This window comes from Emys orbicularis, chromosome 6 (genome assembly GCF_028017835.1).
Source record: "Emys orbicularis isolate rEmyOrb1 chromosome 6, rEmyOrb1.hap1, whole genome shotgun sequence".
NCBI lineage: Eukaryota > Metazoa > Chordata > Testudines > Emydidae > Emys > Emys orbicularis.
The window spans coordinates 27,457,927-27,463,926 of NC_088688.1; positions in this window are offsets into that span (position 1 = coordinate 27,457,927).

The window sequence follows — 6,000 nt, forward strand, 5'->3', positions numbered from 1 at the left end:
TTTTCAGGCAGATAGATATGTCTACAGCAATTGTATAAATACCATTTGGCCTTTGGATTTAATAAAGTAATTTATGTCTAAATTAGTGTTGTGGTAATACCTTTCATAAATAATAAATTCCAACATTCTAGCAACCATGAAGGGACTTCCACCAACATTAATTTCAGTTGCTCTAAAACCCTAGGATAAAGAGTATCCAGACTTATCCTCTGGAGCCATTATAATTTCTCTCCTAAAGTAAAAATCACCAGCAAAAGAGAAATGGAATGTACCTTGGATACCTATGTGGAAAGCTTCTTGGCAAAGCGTGGCAGAGATCCATTGAATATCACTGAAATTTTAAAGAATAAGACCAGAGGAGACCAATATTAATACTGCCTTCTTAAACAATCCCAAGGTAAAGAAAGCACAGGCAAAGGCAGCTGTGTTACAGGGATTGTATTTGGTGGCTAAGGGCATGTCTACACTACAAAATTAGGTCGACTTAATTTAGGTCGACCTGCCATCGCAGTCAATCAGCTGTTGGTGTCCACACTACCCTCCTTCTGCTGTTGGAGCGTATCCTCACCAAGAGTGCTTGCAGTGACTGAAGTGGGGCATTGTGGAAAAATGACAGCCATGCAGGGCTTACAGCTGGAGCCCCTCCATCCACCCCAGGGTGACAGCCCCAGCTGTGAGCCCCACCCAGGCTCAATTTCATGCTATTGTCTCCTCTCAGAGCAGCTGCACTCTGGGAGCTCTGTGGGGAGCTGGAAGGCCTGGCTCTCAGCACCCGGCAGCTGTGTTCAGAGTGGGGAGCCCAGGCAGCAGCCTGGCTGGGAGCGGGGAGCCGGGGGGAGCAGGGCTCCCTGCCAGGAGTGGAGAGCCTGGGTAGCAGTGCACTGGGAATGGGCAGCCGGGAGCCCAGGGGGCAGCCGGGCTCTAGTTGGAGCCCCCCACCCACCCAAGGGCGACAGCCTGAGCTGTGAGCCAGGCACATGGTTCACAGCAGGGAACCTACCAGCCTTTCTTGTCAATTTCATGGCTCCAAAATGGATGAAAGAGAGAAATCAGCTGATGAATGTGTCATTTTGGGAGATAAACAAGTGATTTTTAAGGCGAGAGAGTGAGGAGTTTAAAAAGTAGCTTTTGCACAAATGAATGCTGCAAATTTTGGAGGGAACTAAACAGTCAAGGTTTGCAGAAGTGTTAACAATGGAAACAGAAGTGTTAATGAGGATGTTCAAGTGTTAAAAGGTTGATTTAATAATGAAACTAACTTATGGCAATGCAATACAATTCCACTACAGTCACGCCCAATGGAAACCTGGTAGTCAAATCACGCAAAGGGCTGGTCAGATAGTGAGAGAACCCCCACTACACTTTTGCCGCAGTAGCCTTTACAGATGCTCTGAAGGAAAATGGGCTCTTTTCCCAAAGGAATGGTCTGTAAATAATCAATTGTAAATGACTGCTGCATGCAGAGAGACAATATCATTTGACTATGGATGATTTAATCAAAAAATCACTGAAAAGGAAATAGGGATTTCTATACGGCTTGACTACTTCCAAATATACGAATGGGGACATAACCTATGTACAGTTGTGCAGAAAGATTATTAAGAGCAACATAAGGGGTGCTGATCAGCTCAAACAATAGATTGGGGACAACACCTAGTAAATTAAAACAGAAATACTGCCGGTCAGAAAAAGAAAAATTTAAGTGTAAATAAGCTTACTAAAAAGTCGCAGATAGCTGCAACACTGAGGAAAATAGGAGTGAAAATGGCAGTAAAACAAAACATTGCTAGGATTCAGCAATTAGAGTCCAGACCCAAAAAGTTATCTTGCCTGTAAAAACTTACCCAAAGCGTAAATATAAAAATAAAATTGCAGTTTAGAAATGTGAGCAACTTAAATGCATCATCTGCTCATAAATTGCAATTTGCAAAGGTAAAACCATTTTAGGAAAGAAGGTTCAGTGGCTCAGTTGACAAGAGTAAGCTGAGCAAGTTTAAAGTATTTATTTGGTCTTTCATAATAAACTGCTTACAGTACAGCAATGGACCTCAGAATTTTAAAAAAATAAATTGACTTTTAAAAAAAATTCCACTAATCATCTATCCAAAGTTGCAAAGTGGAGATGTTTTGCCAAACACAGGTATCTAGTGTCATGCAGTTTTGTTATTTAGCATTTATAAAATCACTGAGGTACCCAAAGGGTTAAAGTTCAATATCTTTTTAAATAAGGACCAGAGGACATGGACAGAACTGTGGCATAGCCAGCCAGAACCAGGATAATGGGGAGAGATCCTTTTTCAGTAATAAAACAGCAGCTAAAAGCACTGCAGGAAAAGAATGAAAAACTAGACACAGTGCACCTCTTAAGAAACAGCAGGGGGGAGGTGCACAAGAGAAGCAATGTTAGGATGATTGACCCTTAAGGTGGCTCTGAGTAATCAGTCACTTTAATAAGGAAACATGGAAACTTTTTAAGCACAAAAACAGTTACACTTCATGTGGAAATTGATATGACTAATATAATACAATAGTAAATAGAAATTAAACTATAAAAGTTATGATTAACTGTGAAGCAAATGTTATTAGGGAGTAAAAATCTATACGGTGATGTTTTGTAAGTGGAAAGGAATAACAGTATAAAAACGAAGAAATTGTTTAATAGATTGAAATGCCCCAGATTGAAAACAAATCCCACTGATGGCTTAGGGCTAAACCTATTAAGAAAATGCTGTGCAATATGTAGATGATATTCTGGTGCATATTTCTGATGGGGAAAACCATTTAAAATGTACTAGAAACCTGTTTGCAGGAGGTTTCCTTCCTGGAACTAACCCTGCATCCTGGCCAGCAAGCTCCAGAAAAACAAAAGGGTGAACTGATTTTGGAGCTGCCCTTCCCTAACACAGAAAGAGTGCTGCTACCTCACTGGGCAGGACAGGCTTTTGTCAGGATTTCTTACCTGACTACACAGCAATCGCTGCACCTCTCTACCAGCTCCTGCAGAAAACTGTAGAATGGGAATGAACACCTCCCCCCGCCGCATATAAGTTAAAAGAGGCTTTAACAAAAGCTCCAGTTCTTAGCACTCCAAGTTATACAAAACCTTTTGGATTGTTTGTCACAAACAGGGAGACAGCCATTTCAGCTGTGTTAATTCAGGACTATCATGACAGAGAAAAACCTATTGCTTATTCTTCCAGGATACTGAATGGAGCTGGAAAGTAGAATACCCCATGTGAAAAACATTTATCGACTGTTTGGTGAGCTCTGACACATTTTAGATATCTGATGGGATTCGGGGACACAAAACTGTACACTGCTCATACTCCTTTAAAGTATCTATTGACACTATATCATCTCTGATTTTACCAGACTAGTCCTAGATTGACATGGTGGTCCTTGCTGCTGGAAAAGCACCAAATTGAAGTCTGTTGTCTTAAACAACCAACAGTCTTGCAGGCAAAGATGAGAATTGTGGTACTCCACGCAAGTATCCTAGAAAAAGGGCCCTCTAACCATTTTATCCCATGTGCAGTAAATCATTTAAATTCTGAATGGCTTCACCCTGAGGGTCTGACAATATATGTTGATGGGTCATCCTATCACCAAAATAGGGACCCCAGTCATAAGATGTGTGGTTTGGGTGCCTTCAGTTCAGGTTGAACATGTGCAGTACTGGTGTAGTACACACTCAACCGAGTATGCTGAAGTGGCTGCTGTAGCAGAGGCATCATCACTCTGTAATAAAGGACAAGCACCGGCAGGTATAACACGTTCAGACTCTCAGTGCATCTGTGATGCTTTGACAACATATCTCCCTTGGTGGAGTATGAATTTATTTTGCAGTACAGATCAAAAGCCTTTACACTATTAAGCCATTTTGTCCTGTGCATGGGAACTAGCAAATAAATTGGGTAACTCAGTGGTATGTGTGCTTAAGGTAAAAGCTCATTCCAAACATGGGGAAGTGAGCAGGAAAAACCACGGGGTGGATGTAGCTGCTGCAAGTGGAGCTCCAGTATAGGTCCCACTCATGATTATCCAGTCTGTGGTGTTACCACTTGAGCACAAGCAGAAAACATTGATTTAACAACATTACAAGAATCTGATCCAGAAGTATCTGCTCTTAAACAAAAAGTATTACATGGGGAGTTAAACCAGTTAAATGGTAAATTGCTCCTTGTGAGGGAAAATTTGTTGCTCACTGAAGGAGATGATTTACCTTACCTGCTCTGAATTCTACCACAGCTCCTTGAAAGGGAAATATTAAGATCTGTGCATGATGTACATAAGAACATAAGAAAGGCCGTACTGGGTCAGACCAAAGGTCCATCTAGCCCAGTATCTGTCTACCGACAGTGGCCAATGCCAGGTGCCCCAGAGGGAGTGAACCTAACAGGCAATGATCAAGTGATCTCTCTCCTGCCATCCATCTCCATCCTCTGACGAACAGAGGCTAGGGACACCATTCTTACCCATCCTGGCTAATAGCCATTTATGGACTTAGCCACCATGAATTTATCCAGTCCCCTTTTAAACATTGTTATAGTCCTAGCCTTCACAACCTCCTCAGGTAAGGAGTTCCACAAGTTGACTGTGCGCTGCGTGAAGAAGAACTTCCTTTTATTTGTTTTAAACCTGCTGCCTATTAATTTCATTTGGTGACCCCTAGTTCTTGTATTATGGGAATAAGTAAATAACTTTTCCTTATCCACTTTCTCAACATCACTCATGATTTTATATACCTCTATCATGTCCCCCCTTAGTCTTCTCTTTTCCAAACTGAAGAGTCCTAGCCTCTTTAATCTTTCCTCATATGGGACCCTCTCTAAACCCTTAATCATTTTAGTTGCTCTTTTCTGAACCTTTTCTAGTGCTAGAATATCTTTTTTGAGGTGAGGAGACCACATCTGTACACAGTATTCGAGATGTGGGCGTACCATGGATTTATATAAGGGCAATAATATATTCTCAGTCTTATTCTCTATCCCCTTTTTAATGATTCCTAACATCCTGTTTGCTTTTTTGACCGCCTCTGCACACTGCGTGGACATCTTTAGAGAACTATCCACGATGACGCCAAGATCTTTTTCCTGACTCGTTGTAGCTAAATTAGCCCCCATCATGTTGTATGTATAGTTGGGGTTATTTTTTCCAATGTGCATTACTTTACATTTATCCACATTAAATTTCATTTGCCATTTTGCTGCCCAATCACTTAGTTTTGAGAGATCTTTTTGAAGTTCTTCACAATCTGCTTTGGTCTTAACTATCTTGAGTAGTTTAGTATCATCTGCAAACTTTGCCACCTCACTGTTTACCCCTTTCTCCAGATCATTTATGAATAAATTGAATAGGATTGGTCCTAGGACTGACCCTTGGGGAACACCACTAGTTACCCCTCTCCATTCTGAGAATTTACCATTAATTCCTACCCTTTATTCCCTGTCCTTTAACCAGTTCTCAATCCATGAAAGGACCTTCCCTTTTATCCCATGTACAAGTGGGAGCCCATCAAAATGCCGATGCCACTTATCAGTGACAGATTAAAGTGGCTGGATTATATATATAAAAAAAAAGATGTTCATAAATCATGTTAATAATTGTCTTATTTGATGCTAAAAGCAATTCACCAGGGAAAACAAAATGTGGATTTATTCAGGCACAGCACCTCAGGGTTCCTTGGGAAAGACTGCAGATTAACCATGCGGGGGAGTTATTGCACACAAGAGGCAGCAGACCAATATCTACTTGTAATTGTTGATGTTTTTACTAAATGGATAGAAGTCTTGCCTACTGGAGAAACCACCCGCTCCTGTTTCAGGAAAACTATTAGCAAAGCATGTCTTTTCCAAGTGGGGAATGATCCAGAGACAGAGACCAGGGAACAATGTTCACAGGGAAGGTGATGAAAGATGCTTGCATTATGCTGTGAATAGAGCAAAAATTTCAAATAACTTTTCAGCCACACACTTCTGGCTTGGTGGAAAGCACAAACAG